The sequence below is a fragment of the Rattus norvegicus genome, chromosome 2, assembly GCF_021556685.1.
Source record: "Rattus norvegicus strain SHRSP/BbbUtx chromosome 2, alternate assembly SHRSP_T2T, whole genome shotgun sequence".
NCBI classification, from domain to species: domain Eukaryota; kingdom Metazoa; phylum Chordata; class Mammalia; order Rodentia; family Muridae; genus Rattus; species Rattus norvegicus.
The window spans coordinates 221,650,689-221,669,758 of record NC_141535.1 but is presented as its reverse complement, the minus strand read 5'-3'; the positions used below and the strand labels follow the sequence as shown (position 1 = coordinate 221,669,758).

At 45.4% G+C, this 19,070-nt stretch overlaps 2 long non-coding RNA genes across 5 annotated transcripts in view; one reads left to right on the top strand and one right to left on the bottom strand.

The window, feature by feature from the left end:
* LOC147996545 (uncharacterized) overlaps positions 1-4,757 on the bottom strand; it is a 39,182-nt gene extending 34,425 nt beyond the window's left edge. Inside the window, exons 1-2 of one of the 4 annotated variants that reach the window (XR_015672566.1) lie at positions 4,546-4,757; positions 4,127-4,310 (exon numbers count right to left, since the gene is read on the bottom strand). This is a non-coding gene — a long non-coding RNA (uncharacterized LOC147996545). Of the gene's footprint in view, positions 1-2,335; positions 2,522-4,126; positions 4,311-4,545 lie in introns of all 4 variants that reach the window. The other 3 variants (XR_015672565.1, XR_015672564.1, XR_015672567.1) reach the window with 3 other exon arrangements.
* Positions 4,636-18,157, top strand: LOC147996544 (uncharacterized). Its single transcript, XR_015672570.1, has 3 exons — positions 4,636-4,994; positions 11,110-11,197; positions 15,774-18,157. It is a non-coding gene; the product is annotated as an uncharacterized LOC147996544 (long non-coding RNA).
* Positions 18,158-19,070: the final 913 nt, after the last annotated feature.

The window sequence follows — 19,070 nt, the reverse complement described above, 5'->3', positions numbered from 1 at the left end:
TACCACCAGATGACTATAATTTCCAGGACTATTCACCATCTAGAAATAGAGCTTACAAGTTCTGCCCAAGAAAAAGAGAATGGTGAGAGTTTTTATTTTATCTGTTTAAACTATCTGTTTTAATTTTCAAGTCTGTTCGATAAACCTCCTACTTTTAGAATACTCAACACCTGGCACCCCAAGTGGAAAAGAAGACAAAAGCCACAACTTGTAGGAAGAAGGAGGGGGGAACCCACAGAGAGACCAGCCTGACATCCATCAGTGTGAGCTCCTTTGTTTGGATGACATAATACCCCATGTCAGATCCTGGCATACCTGCAGTAACGACAATGCTGGTGACTAGACATGCAGAAGTTATAAATGACGACGGAGAATTGCGTGCGCCTTTCTAATGACAAAAAATGTTTTTAGAAAACTCCTTGAAGGCCCTGGTTTTTGCTCTGTAGGTCACGGAGTGATTGGGTCAAGCAGGTGACCCTGTGCTCTCTCAGGTTGAGGCTGCCTGAAGTTCTGCCTCACTGTAAGGCAATCTCTGGCCTGGGTGTTGAAACAGAAGTTTGGGGAAGTCCCGAAGGAGGAGAAAGGACCAGGCTTGTCCTGAACTGCAGCCAACATTCAGTTGTTGCTGGCACTGGCCTCCCTTGGCTGGTTGTGCTTGAAGACCATTTGGCACTGTGGATTGAGATGAATTCAACTCCACAATATAATTGTTGACCCCTGGCTGAACACAGAGATGAGAAGGCACGCAGAGCACCTGCCTCTAGATACTACACACAGGAAGCCCAGAAGAGCTGCTGCTAGTGGGAGCCTTTAACATCCCCATTTTAAGCATTGACACTGGGTTTTCACTGGATTCAAGAAAGATGCATTTCTTTCTTGATGTGCAATAACTTTCTGAAAGTATCGAAGGTCTTGATCAAAGACACCTCTGATTAATATCCTGGCCTTATTAATTATGTTGATATATTGGCTCTGTGAGGGGGATGTCTAAACCCACCAAGCCTGTGCATTTTGCTTCTGTGTGCCCAATTGACACCAGTCAGGGATCTGCCCTCTCCTCTTTCTGAAGGGTCTCTGGGATGACTGACCCCCTCCTTAACCCCTCCCTCCTACAGATGTTACAAAGGAGTGACCGAAGGTTCAGTTTCACCCAACTTTGCACATAATGTGGAAGACTGAACTCAGAACTTCTTTCTTGTACAACAAACACTTTCCTGACGGAGCATCTTCCAGCCTTTAGTATGTTTTATTTATTTTCATTTCATATGTATTGGTGCTTTGCCTACACGTATGTCTCTATATCTGTGTAGAGGTTCCAGAGTCTCTGGAACTAGAGTTATAGACAGTTGTGAGCTGTCCTATGTGTTGAACTCAGGTTCTCTGAAAAAGCAGCCAGTACTCTTAACTGCTAAGCCATTTCTCCAGCTCCGGCCTTTAGTATTCTTAACTGTAGGAGAATATCATAGAAATTAAGCTCTCCCAAAGCCAGGCAGTGGTGGTACACACCTTTAGTCTCATCACTCGAAGGGGCAGGGGCAGGGGCAGGGGCAGGGGCAGGGGCAGGGGCAGGGGCAGGGGCAGGGGCAGGGGCAGGGGCAGGGGCAGGGGCAGGGGCAGGGGCAGGGGCAGGGGCAGGGGCAGGGGCAGGGGCAGGGGCAGGGGCAGGGGCAGGGGCAGGGGCAGGGGCAGGTAGTTCTCTGTGTTTGAGGCCAGCTTGGTCTACATAGTGAGCTTTAGGACAGCCAGGGCTACAAGAAACTCTGTCTTGAAACGACAGAAGGAGAAGAAGAGGAGGAAGAGGAAGAGGAGGAAGAGGAAGAGAAGGAAGAGGAGGAAGAAGAAAAGAAAGAAGAAATGAAGAGAGAGAAGAAAAGAAAAGAAAGAAAGAATTTAAGCTTTCCTTATAGCTTCTGATCATGAAACACTGAGTCACTAGTCAGCCACTCTAGCCTAATGGGCAATCTCTACATCAGTGAGAAACCCAGTCTCAAAAAGTAAAGTGACAAGCAATGGAGAAGGACAGGTACTTAAGGCATGTGTACCTGCACACACACACACACACACACACACACACACACACACACACACACACACACACAAGGAAAATATTTGAAAATCAAATTTTATCATTTTTGTTTCTAAAACTTCTTTCTGATTTATTTAATTTTATGTATATTTTTGTTTTGCCTGCGCGCGCACGCGCGAGAGTGTGTGTGTGTGTGTGTGTGTGTGTGTGTGTGTGTGTGTGTGTGTGTCATATGCATGCCTGGTGCCAGTGAGGCCATGTGGAAGCTGGGGATAGAGCACTGATCATCTGCAGTCTCTGTAAGAGTACCTGTTCTTAACTGCTGAGCCAGCTCTGTAACCGTGGACTTTATAACTCCTCACGTCCCATGAGGAGAACGCGTGCTGGAGAAGGCTCAGGCCTGCTTCTTTTTCTCCTGCTGTTGACCTTTTTGGTCATTTTGGTATTTTGCCTTACACCAACTGGACGGGTGGTGGAGGGGAGTTCTGGACGGAGCTGTTTTGCCACATAGAAATAAAGTAGGAGGAAACAGAGGTGAGGGGCAAAGACTGAGAACTGATGGCTCAAGAAAAACATTTCTGTTTCTGGCTTCATTAACTCAAGGATCAGACTTGTCACCAAGCTTGTCCTGTTTCCCAGGAGCACAGTGAAGTCATTCTCCAACATGGGCAGACACATAGCAGGATGACCATCTATGGCCACCATTGCTGTCAAAACCACTCAGCTGGTCTTTTCCCTCCCCACTTCCCATCTCCTCAACTACTGCTAAGTGCCGTGAGGTCAGGACCACGCAAGCCTGGCTCTTCCTTTTAGTATTTAGTTCACCTTCAAACTCCCAGTAGCTATTTTAAAGATGATTGTTGGAAAAACAGATAAAATTTGTGACTCCTTGGTTTTTTGTCCTCATTTTCATGTCTGTCTGTCTGTCTGTCTGTCTGTCTGTCTGTCTGTGTTGTTTTCTTAAGCAGCAGTAAGAAAGTTAAGAAAAGCACAAAAACCAAACAAATCCCCCAATAAAACCAACATAAACAACAACAGAAAAAACAAAAACAAAACAAACAAAAACTAACCAGTGTACTCTCATGCCTAAATAACATCCACTGGTATTATTTGATGTATTTCCTAGCAGGTTTTTTCTGTAATTTTGTAGCAAAATATATGAAACAATTTTGGCATGTTCTACTTTATTGATTGCGAATACATGAAAAGTTTTCTGGGCTGCTATTTAAGAAAATGTAACATTTAGAATTAGCATTTACCCCTACACTGTAGGCGATTTGCCTTATGGCCTATAATATGAATATACTGTAACTTATTAATTGGTCAGACTTACTTTCAAGGTTGTAGAACTAAGTCAAGCTTAACTGAAACAGAACAACAAGGAGGATGGGATTAACTACAAAGCTAAAACCAAGATGATAAGAATTGTTATAACACCAGAGCGCCGAGAGACAAGAACATAGTAGCCACATAGAGCTCCAGGGTAGATATTTTCTCTGGATGGAACTTAGGGCATCATAAGGTATTTGGTCTGGGCACAGAGGAGATCTTAAATGATAAGAACTTAAGTTATTGTAAAGTGCTAATATGAGCTAGGCTACAGTGGTCGTTCTACCTAGGTGACTTCATTCATTTCTCCAAACCTCTACTATTTTCACTTAACAGCTATGGTGTGATGTTCCCTTCCGGGTTCATCGTTGTCAAGATCTTCACGGGTGTGTCCCATTGCACCATATGAGTACAACATAATTTATCTATTTGTTAGGCTCCTTTTAAGTTTCAGAACCAACACAACCTAACTAGAGGCAAAACAAGGTTATTATCTTTATTATAAGGTATTTTTCAGCCCCATTTTGCAGACGAGAAAAAACAAGGCTTGAGAAGTTATGCAATCTTGCCCGTGTTCGTTTAGGATTTTGACACGTGGAGGGAAAGATTGAAGGCTGAGTTGGTGGGTGACAGTGGTCAGAGACAATTTATCAAAACGAGCTGTCTCACCAAAAACTGGCCACAAGTGTCTACACATTGTCACAGTGAACCTGTTCTATGGGGGTACGCTTTGTTAGGACGGACCAGATGGAGACGGCAGGAAATAACTACCTTTCGGAGTCCTTCTTTAATGTGGTTCCTTAACAGACATCTGTACCACCCATTGCAAGGAACTGGGGATTTCAAGTCAACTCTTGAACCTTCTGTGTGGCAGTTTCTCCTATAACGGCTCCCTGGTTGAAGATCAAAGGCCACCAGACTTCCTAACACCGAGTCAGCTTCTAATAAATGCTTTCTGCAGGGTGAATGATTGGCACGACACAAGATAAGTATAAACAGCACACAAAACAAAACAAAACATAACAAAACAAAACAACAAAAGCTCAGCGTGAATGCGTTTCTAGGTCTTCGAAATAAAATAATAAAGATGTACTTTATTATCCTCTAACTGTAAGAGCGCTGGTCAAACTATCGTATCAAGACAAGCTGTTTCTACATTGTTCTGGAGTTTGCAAAAATCCCTGAAATACCTCTGCAAGCTCATTCCTGCCTTCTTGCATCAGGGCTCACAGTGCATCTGAGAAAGGCCTGGTTCCCCCTCGCGTCCCTTGGGCTCACTTGTTGCAAACAGGGAGCCACCAACTGGAGGCCGCAGCTTCAGGCTGTTGGAATGACTGCAGTGGGTCTGTCTTTGAAGTCTCACCCTGCAGTTATCTCTCCTTGCACCAGGCGGGCTGAAAGTGAACCCGTTGCATGCAGCTGTCACCATTTAAGCCAGCAGGCGTTTGAAGATGTGCCCCCCCCCCCAACCCCTTGTGAGGGAAGCCAGAACAGAACAAAGTGTGGCATTCCCATGGAACCATCCGAGCACTTGATCAGCGCGTGGGCCAGCGCCTTTTCCCCTTGATGGAACTGGGCGTGGGAGAGCGAAGAGGAGAAATGGTGGTTTGTACCTGCTCCGTGCAAATGCCAGACCCAGGTATCTTAGAACGATTGACACTTGTGGCTGTGTGGGACAAAGCTGTGATGGTAAATCTGTGGGAGGGAAAGAAGGAGACCTCAGACTTTCTGGAGGATTTGTCACGTGGCTTTCTTCCATGCCGATTCCCTGATTTCTTCTCCTCTGGGTTCAGAGCATGGTAGAGAGCCCAGTGCTCCCTCCTACAGTTGCTAAATACACGAAATGTAAGGCTGGTGAGGCTCTCAGTATGGCTACGGTTTGTGACGTTCTCACCTCGTCTTCGTCACTTACGTTGACTTGCCTTTCTCCTTCAGTGTGAGCTGGGACAACGTCCTACCACCTTCTCTTTCTCACTTCCAGACCTCCTCTTCTTTTTTTTCCAAAAGAAAGAAGTGTCCAGAAAAACACTCGTCTCTGCCTAGACCTCCCAAGTGTCTCCCACACTTTTTCCTCCTGGGTGGATTTCTCTGATGGTGCAAATCCCACACATGGAGAGCTGGCAGTTGGCTTCTGGAGAGCAATCCTCTGTAATGACAGCAAGCCCAGGGACCAGGCATGAGCCAGGCTTTGGGAGCTACTGCTGCCTCCCCTAACCAGCTGCCCTCCTCGCTGATTTCACGAAGAGGCCAAGTGACCAAGAGCAAATTGCTCATTTTCCAGGCAGAAATGTTGACAGAAGTAGAGCTGCGCTAAGCTGACTTACAAATTGCAATCGGGTCTGGGTGGGAAGCTGGCAGTCAGTGTGCAACGGGGCCCCAGGTTGGGCTGGAAGAATTGGAAGAGTCTTGTGAGACACACTGGAAAGACAGTGGAGGAATTTCTGGTATGAGAACTGTCTGTCTCCGTATCTGCCCATTACCATGTGGTCACCCCCTTGGTGATCAGGGCCCCCAGTCCTTGGGAAGGGTAAACATGTCCTTTCTGCCACCAGTGCAGTAGCAATTGTGGCTGTAGGCTGGATGGTCTAGGATCAAAAACTAGGCTGAGGCTGATGGCACTTGCCTTGCCTCTCATGCGAAGCCACCAGTTCGCGTAGAGAACAAGGCTTCTTTCTCTCGGCTCTCCTGACAGTGGCAAGATCAGTAAATAGAAACAAATAAACAAACAAGCAAAGGAAAAGTGAACAATTTTCCTCTTTGTAATCTTCCATATAAATCTAACGTGTGGGAGTGATTCTCACAAAGTGAACAACAGAACTCAGTTAACTTCTGCTCTGGGGAGCGTAAGAGTCAAGATGCTGATGGGAGCAGGTTGAGGTGTCCCTGTGCGTCCGGAACAGAACACCAGCAGGTCACCAGCAGTGATGCCCATTCCCATGTGGGTGGGTTTGTCCTTTTTCATAGCTCCGGGAAGCACAAGGAGTTGGTGGGACTCTCTTGCTACAGCCTGTCAAAACTCTCCATGAAGAAAACAACGACAGTACAAAGCAAAAAGCAAAAGCCTTCAGAATTAGGAAGTATTGCCTTAGTGTGGCTCACTACCCATGTGATGAAACAATGGGACCAAAAAAAGCAACTGAGGGAGGAAAGTGTTGGTTTGGCTTACACTTCCATGTCACTGTTCATCATAGAAGGAAGTCAGGACAGGAACTCAAACAGGGAAGGAACCTGGAGGCGGGAGCTGATACAGAGGCCATGGAGGGATGCTGCTTATTGACTTGCTCCTCATGGCTTGCTCGGCTTGCTCTCTTATAGAGCTCAGGACCACCCACCCAGGGATGGTGTCACCCACAGTGGGCTGGGCCCTCCCCCACATCGGTCACTAGTTAAGAGAATGCCTTACAGGCTTACCTACACCCAGATCTTTTGGAGGTGTTTTCTCAACTGAGGCTCCCTCCTCTCCAAAGACAAGCTTGTGCCAAGCTGACATAGAACTATCCAGCTTAAGTATTTTGGGTATGAGGAGCATCCAGGAAAAAAGTAATGGTTTGAGCAAGTTGACCCAGAATGCCCTAAGAGGCTGAGAGGGCTGCAGGTTTGTTTCTAGGGGAAATGATAGCAACACTGTCTGTTGTTTATGGATATGGTGATCAATGGCCTACCTCATGGCTTCCCATTTCAAGCTTCTCAATCACGCACTTGAGTTCCATTAGTACCGGGACCAGTACCAGAGAGTTCAGACTGGGCCAAGCCGGAGGTTGGAATTTTTCCTTCTCCACCTAACAACTGTTACTTATCTCTCAGAGATATTGTAGTCTGACCCCTAAAAGTGAGACATCTACATTTCCACAGGAAGCCAGTCAGATAAACTATGTGAAGCTTCTAAAGTAGGTGACTAACTTCAGGCCAACTCATACAATGATCACCCAACACAGAATCTGTTTGGCTTTTTCCCTTCTCACCGATGTCAATTAAGAAGACTTGATGGAATATGCTTTTAAAAATTAACTGTTAGAGACCTGAATCTATACTGTGCTGAACTAGATCAATCCGAGAGGAAAGGAATAGGAATAGAGACATACAATACCTTGCTTGGGCTGGAGGCCTAGCATCAGTACCTGAAGCATGGACTGGACCAGTGACCTTCTGCCAGCCACCTAGGAAGATGGTTTTCCTTAGAAAACCTCACTGTGCAATTTGGAGAGAGTTCAGGGAAGGCGATCCTATTACCTGAGGGCACTGGGGTAGAGATGGAAATAACAGGTGGCCAGAAACTAAGCCGCAGAGAAAGGAAGTCTGAGGAGGGACTCTGCATAGGAGGAAAACAAGCAAGAAACCTAGTTATCAGACAGTTTGGAATCATTCAAGGCAAAGCAATGCACCCATGGGACTCCCAGGTTAAGTCACACATCTCCACTTGGGAAAGGAAGACAATTTGGTTTCGCTACAATATACAAGACAAGGATTAGAGGCTCCCTTGACTCAGGAGAAGTCAACAGTGTGATGTCCGTGCCTCCAAGGTGACGTCACCAGCATACCAAGTTTGGATCTAGGCGGAGGAAGTTCCTGGATAGGTGAGCAACTGTGGGAAGGGTAGGCAAACTGAACCACCCAGAAAAGCATTGAAAAAATGGTGTCGCTTTAGTCTGAAAACAAGGAACTGGGATACAGAGCACAGTCATTACCTTTAAGAACCGTGAAAAGAAATACTTCAATCCAGGCTCACAACAGACAGACTTTGGCTGACTTCCTCAAGACAGAAATCTGCTGCAAGGTTACCGGGTGACGTGTAGGATTATCATAGATGAGAGAAAGCCCAGGAGAGCTAAGGGAGGCTGCAGCGCAGAGCAGAGTTGTGGTCACACCAGAAGAGCCAGCTAGCCTCCCAGGCACAACCTCATCCACATACTTGTGGTTGCTGCTGGACCCTTCCCTTCATCCACGAACAGTCCTGGGCTGTGACTCTCTTTTCTCCACATTAAAAATCCAACCCGGAGCTTCCAGTTGGCGGCATGAGCATTTGCTGGCTGTCAGGAACTGAGCAGAGGGAATGCCCACACCACTGGCTCCCACAGGAAAAAGCAAGGTCCTGAGTCCCTGTACGATACAGCCTGGAGAACCACTTCACCAGGGAAGTCTACGATGTAGGAGAAAGATCCATGTTTGTATGCAGCTGGTAAACAGATCTTCATTTAATCTCAAAAACATGGATAATTTGGGCTGGGAGACAGCTCAGTAGGTAAAGTGCTTGCCTTGCAAGCCTGAGGGCCAGAGTTTGATCCCCAGAAACCACATTAAAAAAATAAATAAGTAAAAATGAAAAGATGAGGTTTGTGGTGAATACTTGGGTGTTTAGTACTGGGGAGGCAGAGGCAGACAGATCCGTGGGGCTTGCTGGCACGCATGACTGGTGAGTTCCAGGCCAATAAGAAAAAAGGTGGATGATGTCTGAAGGCAATGTCCCCTATAGTTGACCTATGACTACATGCACACATGTGCATGACACACACACACACACACACACACACACACACACACACACACACACTCACAGTATGGGTGTTTGGTTCATTGTCCTTTGCCATGTCTTGAGGAAGGGTCTCTCTATGTTTCATAGGCCATTTTGAGCTCTTTGACTGAGTGGATCCTTTTGCCTCAGCTTCTCAAGTGCTAAGAACTATGGACTATCTGCCTCCCCCATTAAAGGATGCTGTTAAAGAGGAAGACCGGTTACCATGATTAAGTTGGTGAGCCCGCAAATAGCAGCAACCGGATGATAGCCACTTGGTGAAGCTTTCCCCCTGTAATAATACATGTCTAGTAATTCAGCAGTGTATTAGCTTCTAAATTATTCTGTTTGAAGCAAGAATAGTCTAGAAACTGGCCTATGGATTTTGGCATCTCTGTTCTCAAATTCTGACACAAATATGGGGAGACCCATGAATCCACAATGGAACAACTCACAATCGCTTTGATATTAAAGTTCAAAACAAAATAAAACCGACATCGCTTGACATTCACTATGTGGCAGGTTGAGAGGGTGGTGGAAGAAGGCTTGGGAGGCCCTGACTTTTCTCTTTTCTTTCCCCAAGAAGTAAATGAAGTTAGCCCAGGCTAACACACACACACACACACACACACACACACACACACACACACACACACACACGGTATGGGTGTTTGGTTAATTTTCCTTTGCCATGTCTGAGTGTTCAATTGGATCCTAAAAGCTTCCTCAATCTGGCGGTTGGAAATCTACAGGGGCAGAAGAAAGAATGAGAGAATACCCGCTCTGTTCCGGATGCCAGGACCATCCTTCCCAATCTCTTCCTTTTCCTCTTTTTCTTCCTCTTCCTCTTCCTCTTCCTCTTCCTCTTCCTTCCCCCCATTCTCTCAACCCAAAAGTCTGCCCTGGTGCCTCAGGAGCACACTTGGGATCACTAGCTTTGGGACATTTTTCTTCTCAATTCCTCGACTCTATGTTTGAGCTCATTTCTTCTCTATGGCTCAAAGGTGTTCTCAGCTCCCGGAGACCTTTATAAATTGGATGAATCTTAAGCATATACCTGGGACAGAGACTCCCCTGTCCAACCTTAGACCTGAGAAATGAACAGGGGTGTGTGTGTGTGTGTGTGTGTGTGTGTGTGTGTGTGTGAAGACGAGGAGGAGGAAGAAGAAAACAGGAAGCACAAATGTTAAGATGTTGGGGGAAAGAAGGTAACAGGGCAGACAAGCTTTGCTGATGGTACCTGTGTCCATGTCATGGGTATGGGGACTAGGGTGGCTCTAAACAGAGGCTGGAGCCTAATCTCAGTTCCAGAGAATTGTGTCAATCACTTAAACACTTGATCCCCAGGTGAGGGAGGCAGGCGATGCCTCACGGTGCCTACTGGAGCTGGACGAGAAGCCACTGATATAAAGCAGTGTCTGCACAGGGCTGTTAGTGTGGCTAATCACCACACCCACACGGCCTTTATGTGCATCCGCACAGTATCTCCAGAAAAGGAATTTTAAAGCAGTCGAGCTGCCAGCACTCCTTCCTTGTACATTTTAAAACTGCCTGAGGATTCTACCTTTTCAGATATTTACCATTTCCTGTTAAGAAAACGCCTCCCCTGAAATGTGGACCGCTAAGGAAACTTATCTTTCCCTTCTGTCTTCACAAGAACATAGGCGATTAGCCATGGAGCCCTTCTGGGTCTAGCGCCAGGCACCACACACCCCAGCTACGTGGAGGCCATTAATCCTCCAGAGGAGAAAAGCCAGCTTCCCGTTGTCCTGGTTAAACGCTGGTTGGAGATGTGCTGTTCTGACAATGGCCAGGCAGTGCCAGGATCCCTTAGTAATTTCCATCTTCTGTTATATCTTAGATACTCTCCAGAAGGTCTTAAAACTTTCGGGTATTTTTGTTTTGTAAGAAGCGGGAGATGTTTGAACCTTTTAAACCCAAACACTGTGGGGAATTCCAATATGCAATTCCAATCTCTAAAACATAGGTTGCTTTTTCCACATGCCAGGTTTTATAAACCTTGGCTTACTGAATTGCCACAGCCCTGTAAGGAAGTATTCTTTTCACTTCTATTCATGGCGAAGAAACAGAAAAAGTGGAGTCCGTTGCCCAAGTCAACACAGCTAGTAAGTAAACAATATGTCTGTGACCTGAGTGCAGGCACATTCGGAAACTTCTGCTGGTAGGAAATGAGGCCTTGGGACCCTACCTACCTGCCCTGGTTGCTTCTCTTTTTGTTTTACAGAACACACTGGCTCTGTACAAAATAACCCAGAAGGCCAATTATCTACCTCAACTTCCTTCTTTAAGGCAGACGAGAAAGACCCAAAGAGGTAAGATGACATTCTGGAAGAGAAAGCAAAGGTCATTTATTTCTTCCCTAAGACCTCCATGATGCTGCCCTCTAGTAAGGCAGCTCTGGGCGGTGGGAGGGGCGAGGTGGGAAGGGAGAAGAAGAAGAAATGCTGTGAGCAAGTGTAAGGGCGCCTTAAAGAGCTCAAATAGATGCAGGAGTTTGAAAGACGGGCTAGGCGATCAAAGAGTGCTTGGGGGTGGGGGGGACCCAAATTAACTCAATTATGGCTTGCACTTCCTCCTGCTTATTTATTATATGAAGCTTAGAGAAGGGGAATGGAAATGAGATCCAACTCATAAATTACAGTCATCCATTCATTCGACAAATAATTACTGGGAGCCTACCATGTCACAAATGATTTGCATATGGGCATGCCCCTTTTGTCACATCCAAGGTACCTGGGCACAGAAGAGAACAAGAGACTTCCTTGTCCTGGTAGAGCTTGCGTTCTGCCAACTGTGGGAGGACCAATAAACCCTGCATAGCAAGCAATGGTCTTTCAAAGGACAAATGCTGGTCTATAACCTTAAGGCTGAACGCCTTTGGCCCCTGGAAGGCCAAGCAAGGGGATGGGGGGCTTAGAACAAAATATCACTGTTTCTGACATGTTTTGTGAACTGTGAAGGATGCTTCTGACCAAGCATGCATGTGTGTGTGCATGTGCATGCTCATACATGTGCAACATAGGCGAGTACATGTGGAATGAGTTGCACTGGCCAGCATGGGCAGATGTGGGAGTCAGAGGTTGCTACTAAGATAGCTTCCTCAATTGTTTCCCTGCCATTTATTTTGAGACAGGGCCTCTCACTGAGCATGACACTCACCGTTTCCTCTAGACTGATTGGCTAGCGATCCCCCTAGGACCTGCCTGTCTTGGTCCCACAGTGTTGGAGTTACAGGAGTGGGCCGCAAGCCCAGCTTTTTAAGTGAGAGCTGGGGATGTAAACTTAGGTCAAGATCCTTGTGCGGCAGGATCCCTTCATCCCCTGAGCCACATCGCCAGCCCTAATAAGGCTTTTTAAACAACAACTACAACAGTTTACAACTCTCTACCTTACTTCAAATACGTGGAATAAAGGAACACTACATTTTGTGTTTCCCAAGGAATTCTACAGAAAACATTTCAGAAATAGATAGCAATGATTTCTGTTTCAACTCAACAGGCAGTGGCTTGTTACCACCGACAGAAACTCTGCCTTGCAGGTTTCAGGTTCATTTCTAAAGCTTTATGATAGAAAGTGTAATAACGGATGGAGAGACAGCTCAGTGGTCGCTGCTCTTTCAGAGGACCTTACTCTGATTCCCAGCACCCTTGTTAACCAGGTCAAGGGGATCCAACATCCTCAGATACCTGAAGGTGCATGAGTAGACATGTGCACACAGGCACAGACACAGAGACAGAGACAGAGACAGAGACAGAGACAGAGACAGACAGACAGACACACACACACACATTTTAAAAAAGAGTTTAATAACAAAAACCTGCTGACTAATGTTACATTTTATGCTGACTAATAACTCATTTGGAAGCTGTTGTTCTAAAATTACTGAAAACCCTGCTTGAAGAAATAAAGGTAATTCTTTTCGATTTCACAACACCAACAACAAAAATTTAGAGATTCCCTAGTCTCTGGGAATGAACTGCTGAGGACTTTGTTCCTCCTGCTCCTCTCAGGCCTGCCTCTTCTCTGGGTTATTAGCTTTCTACTTGGACTCCTCCTCCTCCTCCTCCTCCTCCTCCTCCTCTTCCACCTTCTTCTTCTCCTTGTCCTCCTCCTACTCCTCTTCGTTGTTGTCTTTTCCTTCTTGTTCTTCTTGTTCTTGTTGTTGTTCTTCTTCTTCATTGTTTTTTTCCTTCTTCATTGTCTTCTTGTTCTTGTTGTTCTTGTTGTTCTTGTTCTTTGTTCTTCTTGTCCTTGTTCTTCTTGTTGTTCTTGTTCTTCTTCTTGTTGTTCTTCTTCTTCCTCTTCTTCTTCATTGTCTTCTTGTTCTTTTTCTTGTTCTTCTTGTTCTTGTTCTTCCTGTTCTTGTTCTTGTTCTTGTTCTTCTTCCTCTTCCTCTTCTTCATTGTCTTCTTGTTCTTCTTCTTGTTTGTTCTTCTTGTTCTTATTCTCCTCCTCTTCCTCTTCTTCCTCTTCCTCCTCCTCCTTCCTCCCCTTAGAAAAATTTCCAGGTTACCTTGAGGTTCATATCTTCCCCGTCATCACCAGCCCACCAGCCAACTGTGGGCTTCACACTGCTGGACTAACCAGGGTCACATGTCTTCTCTAGGTTAATCACTGAGGAAGGGAAGTTGGGATTACACTGATGGGTCTCTGGCTGGAAGTGGAGGATAAGTAGATGAACTGATAAAAGGACAGGCTGCTCCCATTGGAGGAGAGGTGAGCAGATGTGGGAAGGGACACAATTCTACTTCAAAGCACTGTGACCTTCAGGGTATTGGGCTTTGAACTTACGTCAGTGAATAACCCAGTCTAACCAGATACCGAGACAAACCCGGGAACTTTCTTGGCACCAACTTTTTTGCTGTGAGATGTTACAAGGTTCTTTAATTTTGCTTTAGACTTTTAGTAGGAAGCAATCAGGCTCCCACCCTTGACAGAACATACTTAAATATTTAGGTAAAATGGAAATTGATCAAGCTTTGTGTGCTAAATCCTCTTAAGCAAGGGGCTGGGTGAAGGTGAAGGTGCAGAGAACTCTATGCCATGTGGTCTGGAAATGCTCCCTGTAACACACCATGTCTGTGACGGTTGCCAGCCTGGTAGCTGCCTCGTGTGACAGGAAAGTCCCTGGGGCTGGAGGAAGGTGGAGAGGGAAGACTAGGCCCAAAAATGGAATTCCTCACAATCTGCCTGGGGCTGAGGGCATGCTGGCTAGCTGCCAGACAGGTACACATCTATACTTTGCTGATGGGAGCGCTCCCTGATGATCCTTCAGTGCTGTCTGAGTAACACTCATGAGCTGCGTTTTATAGCTTTCTAAATTATAGGATGCCACAGCATACACAGAGATCTTTGTCTTAGTTGCAGTCGGGCAGAAGCTGGTAGAAAGAAAGCATGTGAAATTTGATGCTCTAGGGTGATAATGCCAAATCTTATTCACTTAGGCCCAATAAAACCCAGTTCCCTGTCTTTAGGTCATTATTACTATCCATAATGGCGTCACCCGCTAAGAGAATCACATGCACTGTTTATCCCTTGGTTTGAGGTTCGTGGTGACCTGGGAGAGAACTGGGAGAGGGTTGAGGTTGAAAACTCGGGGTGAGGGTTGAAGATGGAGATAAAGTTTATGCCATGAGCACTGTACTGAATTCAGTTGAGACTGGATTATTGGATTCCAGTAAGACAGGTGATTTGGTCCAAAGTTTCTCTGTTACTAAAGGAAATAAGGAAGTGGATCTGAGATCCACTCCAGCAGAAAGAGAGCCTTTCACAGAAGGGAATGAGGTGCATTTCACTGCCAAGGGTTAGATCTCAGCATCTCCTCCCAGTTAACGGAACTACAGACGCTCTCAACGGCAAAAATGGACGGGGCGCTGCCTTATTAAATGTGCTCTCCAGATTCTCCCCAATTAAATTAGTCTCCAAATCCTTTGCGGATAACCAAATGTTTAGAAACCATGTCTGAATTTCGAAACCTTCCTATGGGTGGAATTTGAATAAGAGGAAACAAGAACCATGAGATGCTCAATGGAGGTGGTGTTTTTGGCTTTGTTTGTTTTAAGAGAGCTTTTTAAGAGTCACAACTAAGTCCTAGCTAGCTTAGAACAAGAGCCCGGGAGTTGGGGATTTAGCTCAGTGGTAGAGCACTTGCCTAGCATGTGCAAGGCCCTGGGTTCAGTCCCCAGCTCCGGAAAAAAAAAAAAGAAAAAGAAAAAAAAAAAGAAAGAAAGAAAGAACAAGAGCCCGTCAGCAACCCCCACCCCCACCCCTGCCCCCGAGTTAAAGCAGACCAAATTCTCCAGTGGCTTCAAAATTTGCACTTAGAGTACGAAATGGGAATTTCGTTTAGGGGTTCTCAGGTGTGGTGTTCTTAGAAATGGTTTTCAGCAAGTAATACTTTCAAGGCAATCGCTTCACTTAGGTTAACAGATCTACCACAGAGAATCAGAGCGGGTTCTCTGAAAAGCCAGGATTCTATGGCTTTGCCCTGTGGTTGTATGGCTCTACCTCGCTGCTCTGCCTGCCTCTGGGATGCTGCGCCTGCCTCTGGGAGTTGCTGATGTCTCTACACTGGCACTTAGCGGGTTGGAGGCTGAGGATGCCCTTGCGAGGGCTCAGCCAGCTTGGCACAGTCTCAGCCCTGGGAAGTCCACGCTGTTGTGCAAAGAGCAGGTGGGCGAGAAAGCGCAACACTTCAGGGCAGACCGTACAGCTGCAAGGGGCGGAATTCCCCTCCAAAGGATCGGCACTGCTTTGAAAGTGATTCATCATTAAACTAGAAGGATTTCTGCAGCAGTAGACGAACCTGGGGCTTGATTGGTTTCAAATTAACTCTTTGTAGTCATTTTTCATTCATCCTTCAAGAGACGGTCTCTGCTTTTTCCACAGACGGGACGCAAATACTCCTTGACATCTTTTCAAGACCCTGCAAAGCGCTGGAGCGCTCGCTTCTGAACCGCATCTGCTTTCTATTCCGCCCGAGTCTTGCTGCTAGGAGGCCGGGCAGGGAGGGGCTCCAGCGGCAATCCAGGGGCTGGTTTGCGTCAAGTTCACCATGTAGAAAAAGAGGGATTTGCTTTTCCCTGCAAGGAGAATCTGTGCTTCTGAAGCTACAGGGGAAATACAGAAGTCTGCTTTTTCTGTGTCCCTTTCTCTCTGGATCTTTCTTCCTGTGGTCTTCTCCCTGCCCAGGAGTTAAGAATGGCTTCACTTTTGCTAATGCCACTAATTTAAAGCCTTTTCACTCCCGGTGGCGAATATCTGCTAGCACTGTTTTCTCTGAGGGAGACTACTCATGTGTCAGTCAAAAGTGCCTTTCATTCACGAATCCCGTAAACAATTAAATGCATAGCATGCTAGGCCGTGGAAACCTTTCTGGCGACTTAAGTGAAGCTTCCTAATCCTCTGTCTCAGAGAGCCAGGCCCCAGCACTATGGCCCATTCATGGGCTGCTGCTCCTTAAGCACTTTGATCTCGGACTTGATTACAGCTCATTTCATCATCAAGGATGATCTGAATTCATGAGCTCTTCCCTTCCTAATAACAGCCACTCCGATCCATCCTCAGAAGCAACCCTGGCCCGAGGGAAACTGGTTGCAACCAAAGGCAAAAGAATAATGGGCTACCTTCAAACACAAGTGAAAAATGGCGTTTTTATTAGCCAAATGAACCTTTGAATGAAATGCCTCATAAAACAGAAAAGTCTCATTTTTCACGGCACTGTTAAATCCACCAATTGCCACTCAGAGATTAGTAGGTGTGATTATTTCTTTTTCTCCCCCAGAGAGAAAGTCTGAGGTAGAGAGGAAACTGAAAATACCTGCTACACCCAAAGCGAGCACACTATTGAGCCCATGACCACTGATCCTGAAACCCACCATATTTTTTTGGAGTAGAGTGGGCTGCTTTTCAAGACACCCTCCCCCTTTTTATTTAGTGTTATTTTTTAAGACTTTGTTTTATTATTTGAGAGAGAGAGAGAGAGAGAGAGAGAGAGAGAGAGAGAGAGAGAGCAGTTGCCCAGAGACCAGAGATATTGATCCAACTAGAGTTTAGGACAATTGTGAGCCACCCAATGTAGGTGCCGTGAATTGAACTTGGGTCCTCTGAAAGACCAGCAAGTATAACCCATTTTATTTATTTATTTTTTCTTTTCTTTTTTTTTCCGGAGCTGGGGACCGAACCCAGGGCCTTGCTCTTGCTAGGCAAGCGCTCTACCACTGAGCTAAATCCCCAACCTCTAGTATAACCCATTTTAAAACTGCCTTCAAGACCAGCAAGAGTAACCCTGCCTTTAAGAAAACGTGGAATTTAATTTGGATTCAGTCAATATCCTTATCATTTCTAAGGCTGGCAAACAAAAACTGATACAAATAATTGGAAGACAATAAGAACCAAAACAATGCCAAACACCGGAAGACAGGACAGGGTAAGGCGGACAAGTCCCTGCCTCACCATTAGCAGCCTTGCCTGTAATTATATTTTACTCGGGCTTAAACTGGGGAAAGCACAAAGGAGACACTATTAAAGCGTTAGTGCCCACTAAAGAAAGCCCATTCTGTGCTTTGGCAAGTTCTGTGCACCAGACTTCGCTCCATAAGCCTGCAGACCGCTTTCATGTTGCACCAATGCCACAGAAAGAAAGAAGAAAGTGCAGGTGGGGGTCCTGCAAAGACACTCCCTGCAGTTGCTCATTTCTCCCTGTTGCTAACCTCAGCCCCTCCTCACCACACCTGGGATGCTGATCTCCACCCTTTGCCACTCCAGCCTTTTAATGTACATGGCACACACCAGCAGGCTGCCTCTGACTGAACATCGAGGGACAGAGGGAGGTGCTTCTGCCCCTTGAGAAGAACAGGTGTGAGGTGAGAATGCCTCTCTCAGAACACCTGAGTGGACGAGGACTTTGCAGATTTCAAAGGAAAAGAGGGTCGACTCCTTCCACAGAACCACAAACTTCCAAATAACTATCCCCACTGTGTCACCTCCTGTTGGCACATCTGCAAGAGGACTAATGTGCAAAGTAATCCTGGGAAAGTCTCCAGGATCCCTGAGTCTTTCTGCTAAAATAACTGATTAGATCTGAGATTTCTTTACCACATAAAGATGACTGAGGGCTGGCGGATGTGAGCAGCCTTTTGGTCCAGTTCTACACGCATGCACACACATATACATACATACACACATACATACATGTATATACATATGCGTACATATGCATACATACACACATGAACACACATATACACACATACACATACATACACACATATGTTCATACATATGCATACATATACACACATGAACACACACATATACACACATGAACATACACATATACACACATATATGTACATGCCTACACATACATATACACACATGAACACACACATATACACATACACATACATGCACACATATACATGCATACACAAACATATACACACATTAACACACATATACACACATACACATATACATGCATACACATACATATACACACATGAACACATATACATACATGAACACACATACACATATACACATACATGCATACACATACATATACACACATGAACACACACATATACACACATACACATATACACACATATACATGCATACACATACATATACACACATGAACACACATATACATACATGAACACACACATATACACATACACATACATACACACATATGTAAAGCATACATATACATATACACACATGAACACACACATATACACACATACACACACATATATACACACATATACACACATATACAGATATTCACAAACACATACACACACATACTCACAAACACACACATATGCACACACATATATACATAAACACACATATACATACATGCACACACGTACATATACACACATGGACACACACATGCACACACATATATATACACGTACACACATATACACATACAATACACACAAACACACATATACACACAAATACACACATACATACATGGACACACATATACATGCATATACACACATATACACAAACATACATACACATACATGCACATACACACAAACACACACTTATACATACATATGCACAAAACACACATATATACACATACACACACATATACATACACATACACAAAACACACATACACACATACACACATGTACACACACACAAGCA